Consider the following 16055-nt stretch of genomic DNA (forward strand, 5'->3'; position numbering starts at 1 on the left):
CTTCTGAGGTCCAGCTCAAGTTCCGACTATTTGGTGAACTCTTTGGGACTGCCTTAAGCAATCCAAACCCCTACAGTGTTTCCTACCTAGATGACTAATAAGCTGCTTTGCAGCACCTCTTACATCACCTTCTCACACTGATGGGCAAATTTATCCTGCATTATAACCGGCCAGCTCAACTAGACTGGCAAGCCTCTTTGAATTATGTTTTTAAAATCCTACTGTGCAACACCTAATAAACCCTTTGCTGGCTGAATAAACGGATATGCTTTTTACCTTTAAAAAAATTTTAGGTCAGGTTTACTGAGGTATACTTTATATACAGTAAACTTTTATACTTTTAAAACTTTTAAATGCACACTTCTGATGAGTTTTGACAAGTGTATAACCACCACCACAATCAAGATATAGAACACAGTTTATCTTTTTCAAAAAGATTTATACAGTATTTATTATGAACCAAGTAGGGTTCTAAGTATTCTGCAAATATTAACTCATGTAATTTCTGTAACAACTTCTGAGATTAAGCAAATGCGAGAATGAGGATTCACACCGAGGCAGCCTGGCTCAAGAGTTTAGAGACCAAGAGTATAGGAAATTGGGCGAGGCCTAAAAGAAAGCAAGAAGAAACAGTGGCAGGACTTTCCTGGTGGCTCAGTCATTAAGAATCCGCCTGCCAATGCAGGGGACACGGGTTCGAGCCCTGGTCTAGGAAGATCACACATGCCACGGAGCAACTAAGCCTGTGCGCCACAGCTATTGAGCTCGCACTCTAGAGCCCTTGAGCCACAACTACTGAGCCCATGCGCCGCGATTACTGAAGCCCATGCGCTCTAGGGCCCATGTGCCACAGCTACTGAGCCCGCGTGCTACAACTACTGAAACCTGTGCGCCGCAACAAGAGAAGCCACCACAATGAGAAGCCCACGCACCTCAACAAAGAGTAGCCCCCACTCACCGCAACTAGAGGAAGCCCGCACACAGCAATGAAAACCCAACGCAGGCCAAAAAAAAAAAAAAAAAAAAAAAAGAAGGAACAGTGGCTACCACTGCAATGAGAACTGGAGGCAGAAAAAGCCAGCCAAGAGGTAAGACTATTACTTCTAGAGACGGCTCTGGATAAATGTGCAATGCAAATGAACACCGTAAAACTGCCAGGACAAAAGCCTCATCATCAGGTAAGCCATGCAAAGAGTATTTGAGAGTTACCAGTAAACTACAAACCAGAGCCACATCTGGGAAGTCTGAGGGGGATGAGAATTTTTTGCTTTTCCTTTGTTATGCAAGAAGTCAACTAATCATACAGCTGCCTGTTCTTTGCTTACTGAAAATAAGAGAAGGTTGAACAGAGCCTCCTATCTTAGTTTTCCTTTTGCTTGTCAAAGGCCCAGACGTCAGTGGCAGAAGTTAAAAGAACCATGTTTTCTCCAAGCATGGCTAACACACTGACTCGCAAATGTCAACTTGTGGGCACAAGTTCATGTTTTCTCCTAAGCCAGGTACTTAAAAGCTGTCAAAGACCAAGCCACTGGTTATTTTTCATTCCACTGCAAGGCCACAGTATTTCCATGGCCTTCAATGTTTTATGTTATAGTAACAAACTTTTATTGATTAGAAATGGGCAAGCTATAATTGAGAGGAGCTACATGTGAAAATAATGACTTCACAAAACAGCATCCTTCCCAGGAGTAACTGGAATCTGACAGCCATTACAACAGAATCTGCTGGGTGAGTTTATCATTCTATAAAAGCAGCATAATCACCAAGAATTCACTGAAGCAGAAATGAAAGCATTTAAAGCTGTGTAGCTATCCCATAGAATGGCTGCTCTCTCCTCCATTAAATTTCTTGCTTGGGGATTCTTGCGTTACACTGCTTCGGGGGGTCTCTGCATGCTGGGTTACAATGGAAAAAATGACAGTTTAAACGCCGATTACAGTATCTGCTATCACGCAAGATTAAGTTCTTTTGTCAAGTTAGATCCAAGGACAAGAAAAAGGAGCTGATTTGCCAACAGGAAGGAGAACAGAACAGTTCCCTTTCACCACCATCTCCAATGAAGGAAGTCTACAACCAATAAAAGTGACACTCATCAAAGTGACCCAAGCACTCATGAGAGTCATCCCGGGCTGACATGACCACAGCAGTTAACACAGTCCTCTAGGTGGCTGCTCATCTGGTCCTTATAAATAAAACTATTTTTGCCAGAAAACAACATGATGTAGGATCAGCTACATCTGTTTGAAATGCTTACCACTTTGCAAAAAAAAACCCAGAAAAATTACTCGGAGTGTGTAGTGGGTTGAATAGTGTCCCCCCAAATTCATGTTCACTCAGAGCCTCAGAATGTGACCTTATTTGGAAATAGGAACTTTGCAGATTTGTAATTTTCTGAATTAGTTAAGATGAGGTCATACTGGATTAGGGTGAGCCCTAAATCCAGTGACTGGTGTCCTTATAACAGGAGGAGAAGACACAGAGAAGGCCATGTAAAGATGGACGCAGAGACTGGAGTGATGTAGCTACAAGTCAAAGAATGCCAAGGATTCCGGGGAACTGCCAGAAGCTAGGATGAGACAAGGAAGGATTCTAGAAACTCTGAAGTGAGTATGGCCCAGACAGGACCTTGGTCTCAGACTTCTAGCCTCCAGAACTAAAAGAATAAATTTCTGTTGTTTCAAGCCACCAAGTTTGTGGTCATTTGTTATGGAAGCCCTAGGAAACTAACATAAGAGGGAAATGTCTCCATTTCTTTTCATTAAGGAAAGGATCGATAAATCAAAATTAACGTTGTCTCTCATGATCAAGTTTGTTACTGCAGGTTAAAACAACTTGAGAGGGCTTCCCTGGTGGCCCAGTGGTTGAGAGTCCGCCTGCCGATGCAGGGGACACGGGTTCGTGCCCCGGTCCAGGAAGATCCCACATGCCGCGGAGCGGCTGGGCCCGTGAGCCATGGCCGCTGAGCCTGCACGTCCGGAGCCTGTGCTCCACAACAGGAGAGGCCATGACAGTGAGAGGCCTGCGTACCGCAAAAAACATAAAAAATGAAAAAATAATAAAACAACTTGAGAAGCTACCGACGGTAGTGTCAATACCTCACCTCTCTGCCTGTATACTTGGCAAGAAGAGAGGCTGCCGTGCCACACAACCTGTACCACCAGTACTCAAGAATCTAAGTAAAAATACACGCTGAACACAGAGACCCTGATCAGAAACAGACAAGAACCCATGTGAATGTTGTCTCCAAAGGGACTACTACCAATAACTGCTCTACTCCCAGACAGCAAAATACGAACAGGTCTCTAATGCTTGGATGATTGCAAGGACAGCAAGAAAAACAATTTAAAAAGCAGGTTTCTAAATGTTAGCCCCAATAATCTCAAAAGGCTAAGCAAGGTGCATCTCAGGTTCTCAGGACAAGAGCTGAAGGAGTAATGCTCCGAGTGCTAGCGCAGGGGAACAGAGCCTCATCTAAAACACCTCGGAAGGCACAGAAGTCCTTAGTGATGAAACAAATCCACAGCAGATGCCACAGAACCACTCCTCAGCAAGACTGGCTTGTCGAATGAGGAGTAAGCCTGCAGGAAGAGGGCTGACCAATGTGCTGGGGCTGGCCAGGTCGTTCTTCACAGGAGCATAAACAACGACATTTTATGTAGTCAAGAGATATGCTTCCCTTTCCCTCCGTGTCATATGTAATACAACAACAAGGACAGCAAAAGAGGGAACAGAGCGTCTGACAAATTTTCATCGGTCAGCAAAGAGACAAAAAGCACTTCTTTTAAACCATGTGTGATGAAATCCATAGTGAGGAATGCTAAGCAGCTGTTAATAAGAATGAGGCACTTCTGTATGAGTATATTGTACTGTCACTTTCACGTAGCAAATGACATGGAATCAAGCATTTATTCTGATTTTCTTATACGTTGTGCCCCAGCGGGGAGTTGATTACCTGGAGTGAGCATCTGGCCCTGGGGCACAGGAGGGTGCCTCACCCCACACGGGTCAGGCATGCACTCGTCCGTATGTACTCATTTTCATTCACTTCAGTGTATGGTTTGACCCATGGATTATTTAGAAGTGTGTTTATTGTCCAAGTGTTGGACATTTTCCTATTTTATTTCTGTTACTGATTTCTAGTTGGATTCCACTGCAGTTGGAGAACACACTCTGTATGACTTCAATTTTTCAAAATTTGTTGAGGTTTATTTGATGGTGCAGGATAGGGTCTATCTTGGTATATGTTCCATGAGTACTTGAAAAGAAGGGGTATTCTGCTGTTGTAGGGTAGAGTGTTCTACAAATGTCAATTAGATCCCATTGGTTGATGATATTGTTGAGTTCTTCTATATCCTTGCTGATTTTCTATGTAATTGTACCATCAATTGTTGAAAGGAGCATTACAGTCTCCACCTACAATTGCAGGTTAGTCTATTTCTCCTTTCAATTTTGTTAGTTTTTGTTTCATATGTTTCAGCTCTTTTCACTGGGGCATACATATTTGGTATTACTATGTCCTCTTGGTAGATTAACCATTTTATCATTACACAATGTCTTTCTCTGACTCTGGTGATTTTCTTTGCTTTGAAGTCTACTTTATATGACATTAATACAGCCATTCCTGCTTTTTTCTGATTAATGTTTACCTAAAACATCTTTTCCCATCATTTTGTTTTCAACCTATTTATCATTATACTTGAAGTGAGTTTGTTGTAGACCGTATACAGTTAGGTTATGTTTTTTAATCCACTCTGCCAATGTCTTTTAATTGATGTATTTAGACCATTGAGCTTTTAATGAAATTATTGATATCTAAGCACTTAAGACTGTCATTTTATTTTTTGGATTTTGTCTGTTCTCTATTTTTTTTTTGTTTTCTTTTTTCTGCCTTCCTGTGGGTTACCTGAACATTTTTTTAAAGAAATTCATTTTTATTTACCTATAATGCTTTATCACAGTTTTATATATATAAAAATACATACACAATATATTTATAAACATATAACAAATATATAATATATATTAATATATAAATATTAACTATATAAAACACATTTCATATTTTTATTAAAATATGTGGATATATTTTATATACAGTTATATATAAAATATTACATTTATATATATTTTAAATATTTTATATATATTTACATTTATATATATATACATATAACTGTGATAAGATATGTCTACTGGTATTATTTTACCAATTCCAGTGAAGTATAGAAAATTTACCTCCCTTCACAACCCTCTAGCATCCCCTGTTTATAATTGCATTAAAAACTTCCTCTAAATACATTTAGAAACACATCAACGTTATAATTTCTGCTTCAACCATCAAACAAAACCTAAAAATCTTGAGAGAAGGACAGCCTACTGTATGTACCCGTATTTCTCCTTACTATGTTCCTTCTTCCATCCTGATGTTCAAAGGTTCTTTCTGTAATCATTTCCTTTCTGTTTAGTGAACTTCCTTTAGACATTCATTTAGGATAGGTCTGCTGGTGACAAATTCTCCAGTTTTCTTTCATTTGAAAACGTCTTGATTTCCTCCTATTCGTAAAAGACATTTCACTAGATAAAGCATTCTGGGTTGGCAGTTCTTTCAACACTTAAAAAATATCATGCCCATAGGGAATACAGGGGAAAAGTATCATGCCATTTCTTCTGCCCTTTATTAGGGTCTCTGATGAGAAACCCACTGTCATTCACACTGGCCTTTCCCCTATAGATAAGGTATCAGTTTTCTCTGGCTGCTTTCAAGATTTCTCTCTGTCTCCTGTTTTCAGAAGTTTAATTATGATATGTCTTGATATGGGTTTCTTTGGGATGATCCTATTTAAGGTTCACTTAGCCTCTTGACTACAGGTTTAATCTCCTCCCAAATTTGGGAAGTTGTCAGCCATTATTTCTTTGAGTACTCTTTCAGCCCCATGCTCTTGGCCCTCTCCGCTGAGTACTCCCACGACACAAATGACCACCTAGAGGGGTAGGATACGGAGGGTGGGAGGGAGATGCAAGAGGGAGGAGATTTGGGGATATATGTATATGTATACCTGATTCACTTTGTTATAAAGCAGAAACGAACATACCATTGTAAAGCAATTATACTCCAATAAAGGTGTTAAAAAAATTTTAAGTTTAAAAAATAAAATAAGAAAAAAAAAGTTAGATGATGTTTTTACAGTCACAAAGGTCCTTGAGGCGTCATTCATTCATTCATTCATTTTCTATTTTCTCTCCATCATTCAGATTGAATAATTTGTTTCTGTTTTCTTTCCCCCTCTGATTTTTTTCCCCCTCTGTCCCTTCTATTATGCTGCTGAACCAATTCACAAAGCTTTATTTTGGTTATTCTATTTTTCAGTTCTAAAATTTGCCCTTAGTTCCCATTTATACTCTCTATTTCTTTTCTGAAGTTTTTTTTTGCTCAGTACGCGGGCCTCTCACAGCTGTGGCCTCTCCCATTGCAGAGCACAGGCTCCGAATGTGCAGGCCCAGCGGCCATGGCTCACGGGCCCAGCAGCTCCGCAGCACGTGGGATCCTCCTGGACCGGGGCACGAACCCATGTCCCCTGCATTGGCAGGTGGACTCTCAACCACTGCGCCACCAGGGAAGCCCTTTTCTGAAGTTTTTATTCTCTTTTTTCATTTGTTTCAAGAATGTTCATAATTGCTCACTTATTTTTATCATGGCTGCTTTAAAATCTTTAGCTAAATGGGTAATTCTAACACCTCTGTCATTAGTGTTAGTATCGATTGTCTTTTTTTCATCTCGTTTGGTGTCTCCCTGGTTCTTGATATGACAAGTCATTATTCACTTGAAACCTGGATAATGTTTATGTTACAAGACTCTGGCTCTTATTTAAATATTCTGTTCCCCTGGCTTTCTTTGACGCCACATTGGCAGGGGAAGGGAGGGAGCCATCTCGTTACTGCCAGGTGGAAGCAGGAGTCTGGGTTCCCCACTCAGCCTCCACTGACACCTCATGAGGGATGCTCATTACTAGAGAAGGTGAGAGTTTCGGCTCCCCACATGGTAGCCACTTACACCATGGAGAGAGGTGGCCTCATTACCGCCAGGCAACTATGAAAGGCCTGGCACCCCACCTGGCCTTCTCTGACACCACCCTGGCAGAGGTATTATGTCACCTCAATACAGCCTCACGAGGGTGCAAGTATAGGCTCTCCACCCTGGCCTTTGCAGGTGTGAGAAAACACAGTTTTTTTCTGTCATGCTTAGATGGAGTAGGGTGGTTTACTGACTAGAAGTTTTCAGTATTGCTAGACTGTCCATTTCCTATATCCCCTTTGGCTAGAGAGAGCAGGCTTTTCTTGGGACTTTTTTGGTTTACATTCCCTGGCATTTGCTGGCTTCTTCAGCTCCAAGTCTGGGATATATGAGGCCAAAAGAAAATCCATGGAACTCACCACCATGTCATTCCTGGGGTCCCAAGGTCTGCAGCTACTCTGCCTTCTTTTCACTCTTCAGGGACTTATGTTCCTTTTCTAGGTAGCATCCGGAGTTTTAATTGTATTTAGCGAGAAGAAGAGGGAAATGTATGTCTACTCCATTTTCCCAGAATCAAGTCAGACTTCCTTCACATTCATTTTTAAACGATAGTTTTGCTACATATAGAAGTCTTAGCTGGTAGTTGTTTTTTTCCAGCCCTTTGACTGTATCATTCCACCATTTTCTGACTTCCACTGTTTCTGATGAGAAAGCAGTCATTAATCACATCACTGTTGTCCTGTATGTGATAAAGTGCTTTTCTCTTGCTGTTTTCAAGATTTTCTCTTTGTCTTTCAGCACTGGGACTATGACATGTCTAGGTATATTTCTCATTTGTGTTTATCCTAGTTGAAGTTCACTGAATTTCTTGGAACTGTAGATAATTTTCATCAAGTTTGGTTAAGTATTTAGATCATTTCTGCAAAAATGTTTTGTCCCTTTCTCTCTCCCCTCTCCAACTGGGACTCCTATTACACATGTGTTGAAATTATGTTGAAATGTTTGATACTGTCACACAGGCCTCTATTGATCTGTCTCCAATTTTTTTTCCTCTCTGTTCTTTGGTTTGGAAATTTTCTCTTGATTTACCTTCAAGTTCACTAATTCTGCCATCCTACCATTTCTAATCTGCTATCAAGTTCATCTAGGGAACTCTTCATTTCGGTTATTATAATTTCAATTCTAGAAATTTCACTTGGTTCTTCTTTTATCATTTCCATTTGTCTGTTGTGTTTGTCTGTGATTTGTTGATTCACATTGTATTTTTTATCAATTCTCTGAATATATTTTCCCTTAATCCTTTAAACATAATAGCTGCTTTTAAGTCTTTGTTAAATCCAGTATCTGTGATTACTCGGTTTCTATTTAACTAACCTTTTTCCTTGGTACTGGTCACAGTTTCCTGTTTGCATGTTTATTGCTTTTTAGGTGAAAAGAAGACATTTAGGTTATTTATACACACACACATACACATATAAAATCCCCTCACTGGAATGATGTGGGGATTAAAAGAGAGAACGCATAGAAAGCACTGAGCAAATAATAAACAATAAATGTGCAGTCATTATTGTTTACTATTACACATTATTAGTTCATGACTAACTCAGACTTCCCGAAGGTGCCCATAAACCAAGTGGCGTGTAACCTCCAAAATTCCAAAACCACAGTGATAACTTGACCCATTTTTTCTAAGGCCAAAACCCCCAAAAGGAGTCTAAGTTCTAATAAAATAGCTGACCTGTTACTAACACTGCAGAAGGAAGACAGACTATTGTATAGTACAATGAAATTCACATAGCTGGTTGCAGCATGCAGAGGCTGTTACCACAGCATCCGACTTAGCAAAACGTTAACATTTTTAATGGTAAAACCCAAACAAAAACATTCTGGGGGCCAGATAAAGAGTGGAGAGAACTTCTCCTCAAGAAACTTTTAAAAGTCTGAAAATATTATTTGACTTTGCGCTTTCTCTTTCCCTTGCCTGGTACAACTGATACCACAAACACCTGAGGAGAAAACTGAGATTCACTATTTTCAATTTGACAACGGCAGCTAGCCTTTATTTTAATAACGTTTGTGAGAAGACCCAGAAATCTCGTGAATACCTTGAAGTGTTTTAAATATTGTTTTCATCTGCATATTAGATACCGCTTAAGACCAACAAATGATAACAAGAGTAACTCTGAAGAAGCAACGGACACCCAGTAAAGGATCAAATTGGGGAAGGTCAGACCTATTTCTCACTGAGTCTTCCTCCATTTCACTACACCCTACCCGTTTGCTCAAGCCAGAAGCCTGAGGAGCAATTCTCAGTTCCTCCCTCTTCCCACCCCAACATCCAGCTGGTCTGATGAGCTCTACCTCCAAGGCAGATGGCTAATGGGTGGCAGCTACCATCTCCATAGTAACCACCCTGGCTCCAAACCACCACTTCTCCCCTGGACTACTACAATAGCCTCCTAAGACGTCTTGCAGCTTCCAAAATGGTACCTAGTAGGAGGAGCACAATAATATTTGTAGAATGAATAAAAGACTATGCCATTGTGAAAGAAGCTAGACAAAAAAAAAAAAAAAGTACACACTGTATGAGTCCATTTATCTAAAACTCTAAAAAATACAAACTAATTTACTATGACACAAAGCAGATCAGTAATTGCTTGCGTATGAGAGGTAGAGAAGGCAAAATGGAGGGATTACTAAGGGGCACAAGGAAATTCTGGGGTGTTGGATATGTTCACTATCCAGACTATGGTGGTTTCATGGATATGTGTGTGATTATATATTTATTTTTTGATCAGTATATATATTTATAATTACATATATATACATATACAAACTGATCAAACTGTACATTTTAGAAATGTACAATTTATGCCAATTATATCACAATAAAACTATTTTTAATGAAAGTAAACCAATTTTTTACATGATGGTATTTTAAATAAAATATGAGGAGTGGGATTGGCTTCAAATAATCCAGGAGAGAAGGGGAGCGGGGATGAGTGGACGGAAATATAAATGAAACAAGATTAGCCATGAGTTGGCTAATCTTGTTCCAGAGCCCCCAAATGCTAGGAGTCAAAGGTTTCCTTAGAAGTTTACGTATAGGAGGTTCGGAGTTTAAAAGGACAGATTTCATTCTCCACTCTCGGACCCTGAGAAGCGTGCATCTTCCCTTGAGAGCTAAGTCATCCTCGCCCTGATTGGCTAAAAAGCTGGGCTCTCTGCACACTTGACTTCTAGTCAAGCCTTCAAGCTATCTTATCACCCGGGCTCCCACAGGCATGGTTCTGGCAGCCTGAAGTTTAGGATTAAACAAAAATGATCTTGCTGCCCATTTGAAGCACTTCATGCATGCTAAAACAGCGCCCTTGTTAACTCACCAGGTACTATAGCAACAGGCAGCTCAGAAACACAAACAGGAGCAGCCTTTTCAATCTCTTCCTTCAAGCCTCTGCTCATGTGTCTCCTAAAACGTATCTCTTTTCAATCACCTCAACCATTTTTAAAGAAAGGAACTCTGCCCACATTTGCTTAGAGCAGGCTAATACCTCTTCTCTCATTTGATCCTCACAATAACCTTGGGAAGCAGGAAGTGTCATGATCCCCATTTTAGGGATGAGGAATAGTGAAACTCAGAGACACAGAAAAAATGGAGAGCCCCAGGTCACCCAGCTAGCAAGTGACAAGGCCAGGAGTCAAGGTCCCTCCCACATCTGTGCCTGTCCAGCTCAAATCTCTTCCAGGCTAGCTGCATCTCTGACCAACTCACTTTGTTTACCTGATGTCGAACATAACAAGGGATTTTAAGAGTGGGTAGCTGAAACCGGTATTTCAAATAAAGCTTTTTCAATTATGTGTAATTTTATTCATCCCCCAGCATAAGGTCCAACAGAAGGGACTGCAATTAGCTTTAGACCTTGCATGAGGAGAGAAAAAGGAGGGTGACACCCAGAGAAAGGTCAAAGAAAGGAAACTAGAGATCAGATTGGAAAGAAAAGCACATTAAACACACAGTCCAAGTTAACAACCCCTGCAGTATTTTCTCTGTAAAATCAGCATGTGCTGTATGGTGATTACCCTGTTAGAGAAATGAATGAAAACAGTCATTTCCTCCATGCTACTTGTTTCACCCAATCTAGGGTAAAAAGGAAGAGAATTCGCAAAGCTGTATTAACTCGCTCTCAGTGTCCATGGTCCTCCATGTTCCAAAAAAAGATGTCACTTTCACAGCCCAAGGACTACAGTAACAATTCTTGCTTTGGGGGATAATACATAAAACTGGATATTTAAAAACACTGATGCCAGTTGTAGCAGCTAATAATAGCAGCTAATATTTACTGAGCACATATTAGAGTCAGGTACTGTTTTAATGTTTTTCATCTTTAAAAAGATATTTTGATGTAGGTTCTATTATTGGTAGGGCACTTATATAATTTATTGTCCAAATAAGGATACTTTGGGGAGTGAACAGGGCTGCTATTAACAACTGTGCCAGGCATGAGCACAGGCTAGGAATGTTTGGACACCCCATCATTAGCTCCATTAGTGATACCAAGAAGAAGCAGGCAATGAGGAAAAAGAACGACAGTGAAGTGGAAGACGTGGGACCCACAAGTCATGACAGAAAGAAGACCAAGTGAGAAACCTCAGAGCCTTTGTATACAGGCCTGTCTTTAGCCGAGGATGAAGAGCTGGTGTTACCTCTGCTCAAAAGTCAAAGCTAAATAGTACTTGCTCTTGTCTTCTCCTTGAAACCTCTAGTCATGATTATGTGGGCAAGAAGTTGAAAAAACAGTTGGTTTTGGGGCACTTAGGTAACATGAGTCCCATGCCCAAGGGACCCATTCTTCAGACAGGAGCTATCATACCTCTAAGCCCCTTTCACAGGCCATGCTTGCACCATCCCAGAGCAAACTCACAGTGATGGTGGATTATAAAATTTCTTGATCCCACTTTCAGAAGGTTATAAAGAAGAGTAAGTACAAATGGAGAAATAAAGAACAGAAAGGTTAAACTGCCTGTCCAATGACACACAGCTAGTAGGTGGAGGAGCCAGGAGTCAAGCCCAGGCCATATGGTTCCAGGCTCACACTCAGCCAACTCGGCCATGTGCCCCTTACGAGCTGAAGTGGTATCACATTTTTTTAATAAATTATTCCACTGTTCCAGTTTGAAGAGCACAAAGCTGTCCGTATTTCACAAGCTCACTGCAAGAAAATGGCTAAAACCCGTGGGAAACTGTGAGTCGAGAGTTCCCATTGTTAAAAAATAAAAGACATTCATTAGCTTTGGGATAGAGCTGAAAAAACTCCCCTTGTTAGATGTGCCTCTCCTAAAGTACTTCCCTTGGCATATGACATCTGCTCCTTTCACTGAGGAATAAATACACATTTAAAGTAGCCACACTTACCATTTAAACAGACATCCATGCTTAGATTGATACTGCAGATGCCTTCAGTGGTTTCACTGGCTCAAACCCCCCTGGGTTTGGGGGTCTCAACCTCATACCATGGAAGCAACTGTTCCATTTCATAGACCTACTTTGTCAAGTCTCATCTTCCCTTGTGTATGACTGGAATGGTTTTCAAAAACCTCCAAGGAAAAATCACACCCCAGAAATAAAGGGATAAGGAGGAAATCCAACATCTTCCTTTCATTACAAAATAAACTACAGGTGCCATGAGACCTCAATGAGCCACAATGTCAGGTCGGTAGAAAGTGTCTTTATGTACACACAAGACTGCATGTGGACATGCTTCCTAAGGCAACATGATGTTGGTCTGTTTCCCATTATCCCTTTCCTTGGGTCCCTCGTGACATCACTGTCCTTTGCACTTACAGTTCTTTCTGCCTCTTCCCTCAGACTTCACACTCCATTTAGTGTCTCTGTCAAATGACAAGCTTCCAGACAGGCTGAAAGATCATACCCTCCTCCACCTACCATCACTCTCTCTCTTCATACCCTATATATATCCCCCTTCTTCCTCACTGTGGTATCAAAACAAAAATATCTGGTCTTTGTCCCCAGTTCCTGATACAGAGCTGAAACCCTTGGAAAAGATGTGTCTTTCTTTTGGCTATTCCTGAGTTGTATACGTTATAATTAACCAGCAATCATAAGTAAAGTGCTTTCCTGAGTTCTGTGAGTTGTTCTGGTAAATTATCAAACCTGAGGAAGGGGTCATGTGAACCCCCAAATTCACAGTCTGCCAGGCAGAAGTGTGGCTAGCCTGGGTACCCCATTTGCAGCTGGCATCTGAAGTGGACGAGTCTTGAAGGACTGAGCCCTTAATCTGCGGTGTCTGGGATAACTCTAAGAGTTAGTATCAGAACTGGATTGAATTTCTGGACATCCAACTGGTGCTGGAGAATTGGTGTGGAAAAATGACACGTATTTGCTGTCAGAAAAAACACACACATTTGGTGTCAGAGCAGTGCCAAAAAAATTAAATATACCAGCGCTTACCACTTGGTGACAAATTACAAATTGCTTTCCTTCTCCTACTAGAAAGCAGACACCTTGACAGCATGGACTTTGCTCTGTTCACTGCTTTATCATTTGAGCCTTAAATAGTGGCTGGGATTGTAGATATCAACCCTATTTGAACTAGTAGATCATCACCCTGCACTTAAGCTTCTATGTAATGACTCTTGGCCAAAGTAGAGATTCACCAAAAAAAAAGAGGCGAGAAGGTTAGAAAGAAGAGTAAGACGGGAGAGCCCCCTGTGATACAATGGGAAATATATATTTGGTCTTTGTACTGGTTCTCCAGAGTGATGAGTGGCTTCTGTGTGCTAATAAGATAACTGGTAGCTGGAGAGCCCTAGAGAGCTTCAGGATGAGAGCTGGTCAGTCAGAAAGACCCAGGCATTATTATCTAGTTGGAACTTTCAGCTCCACTACCTGATCACTGGGGAGGGGGAAGGGCTGGTAATTGGAGCTAATCGTCAATGGCCAATGATTTAATCAATTATACCCATGTAATGAAACTTCCATAAAAAACCCAAACAATGAGGTTGGAGAGCTTCAGAGATGGTGAACACATCCACATGCCAGCAGGGTGGTACACCCCAACTTCACAGGCATAGAAGCTCCTGTGCATGGGACTCTTCTGGACCCCACCCTATGTACCTCTTCATCTGGTTGTTCATTTGTATCCTTTATAATAAACCCGCGATAGTAAGTTAAGTGATCTGTGAGCTGTTCTAGAAAATTATCAAACCTGAAAGAGGGGAGCTGTGGGAACTCCCGACTCAGGAGCCAGCTCAGGCAGAAGTGTGGGTACCCAGAGCGCCCAATACTTGGACTGGCATGTGAAGTGGCAGCAGACTTGTGGGACTGAGCCCTTAAAACCTTGGAGTCTGTGCTGACTCCAGGTGGTTACTGTCAGACTAAATTGAATCGAAGGATACTCAGTTGGTGTCCAGAGAATTGGACTTGGCTGTTGGTATGGAAAAAAACCTATACATTTAGTGTCAGAAGTGTTGTGGCATTTTTCACAGAACTAGAATAAAATTTTTGTTTTTAATTTGTATGGAAACACAAAACCCCTAAACAGCCAAAACAATCTTGAGAAAGAATGGAGCTGGAGAAATCATGCTCCCTGACTTCAGACTATACTACAAAGCTACAGTAGTCAAAACAGTATGGTACTGGCACACAAACAGACACACAGATCAATGGAACAGGATAGTGAGCCCAGAAATAAAGCCAAACTTACATAGGCAATTAATCTGTGACAAAGGAGGCAAGAATATACAATGGAGAAAAGACAGGCTCTTCAATAAGTGATGCTGGGAAAACTGAACAGCTACACGTACAAGAAAGAGAATAGAACACTCTCTAACACCATACACAAAAATAAACCCAAAATGGATTAAAGACCTAAATGTAAGACTGGACACTATAAAACTCTTAGAGGAAAGCATAGGAAGAACACTCTGACATAAATCGCAGCAAGATCTTTTTGGATTCATCTACTACAGAAATGGGAATAAAAACAAAAATAAACAAACGGGACCTAATTCAACTCAAAAGCTTTTGCACAGCAAAGAAAACCATAAACAAAATGAAAAGACACCCTATAGAATGCGAGAAAAATATCTGCAAATGATGCGACTGACAAGAGATTAACCTCCCAAATATACAAACAGCTCATACAGCTCAATATCAAAAAACAAACAACCCAATCAAAAAGTGGGCAGAAGATCTAAATAGACATTTCTCCAAAGAAGACATACAGATGGTCAAAAGGCACATGAAAAGATGTTCAACATCGCTAATCATTAAAGAAATGCAAATCAAAACTACAATGAGGTATCACCTCACATCGGTCAGAATGGCCATCATCAAAAAGCCTATAAATAATAAATGCTGGAGAGGGTGTGGAGAAAAAGGAACCCTCCTACACTGTTGGTGGAAATGTAAATTGGTACAGCCACTATGGAGAACAGTACAGAGGTTCCTTAAAAAACTAAAAACAGAGCTACCATATGATCCTGCAATCCCACTCCTGGGCATATATCCAGAGAAAACCGTAATTCGAAAAGATTCATGCACCCCAATGTTCACTACGGCACTACTTACAATAGACAAGACATGGAAGCAACCTAAATGTCCACTGACAGACGAATGGATAAAGAAGATGTGATACATATATACAATGGAATATTACTCAGCCATAAAAAAGAATAAATAATGCCATTTGCAGCAATGTGGATGGACCTAGAGATTATCCTACTAAGTGAAGTAAGTCAGACAGAGAAAGACAAACATCATATGATATCACTTAAGTGTGGAAACTAAAAAAAAAAAAAAAAAGATACAAATGAACTTATATACAAAACAGAAATAGACCCACAGACATAGAAAACAAATTCATGGTTACCAAAGTGGAAAAGAGGAGGAGGGATAAATAAGGAGTTTGGGATCAACATATACATATTACTATATATAAAATAGAAAATCAACAAGGACCTACTGTATAGCATAGGGAACTATACTCAATATTTCATAATAACCTGTAAGGGATAAGAATCT

General features: G+C 40.5%; 1 protein-coding gene across 1 annotated transcript in view; it reads right to left on the reverse strand.

Moving 5' to 3' along the window:
* The window catches only part of SUMF1 (sulfatase modifying factor 1), a 112855-nt gene that overhangs the window by 10514 nt on the left and 86286 nt on the right, over positions 1-16055 (reverse strand). The gene's annotated exons all lie outside the window — the stretch shown is intronic.

Source organism: Monodon monoceros, unplaced genomic scaffold (genome assembly GCF_005190385.1).
Source record: "Monodon monoceros isolate NGI ecotype Baffin Bay Population unplaced genomic scaffold, NGI_Narwhal_1 Super_Scaffold_3, whole genome shotgun sequence".
In the NCBI taxonomy this organism is placed as follows: domain Eukaryota; kingdom Metazoa; phylum Chordata; class Mammalia; order Artiodactyla; family Monodontidae; genus Monodon; species Monodon monoceros.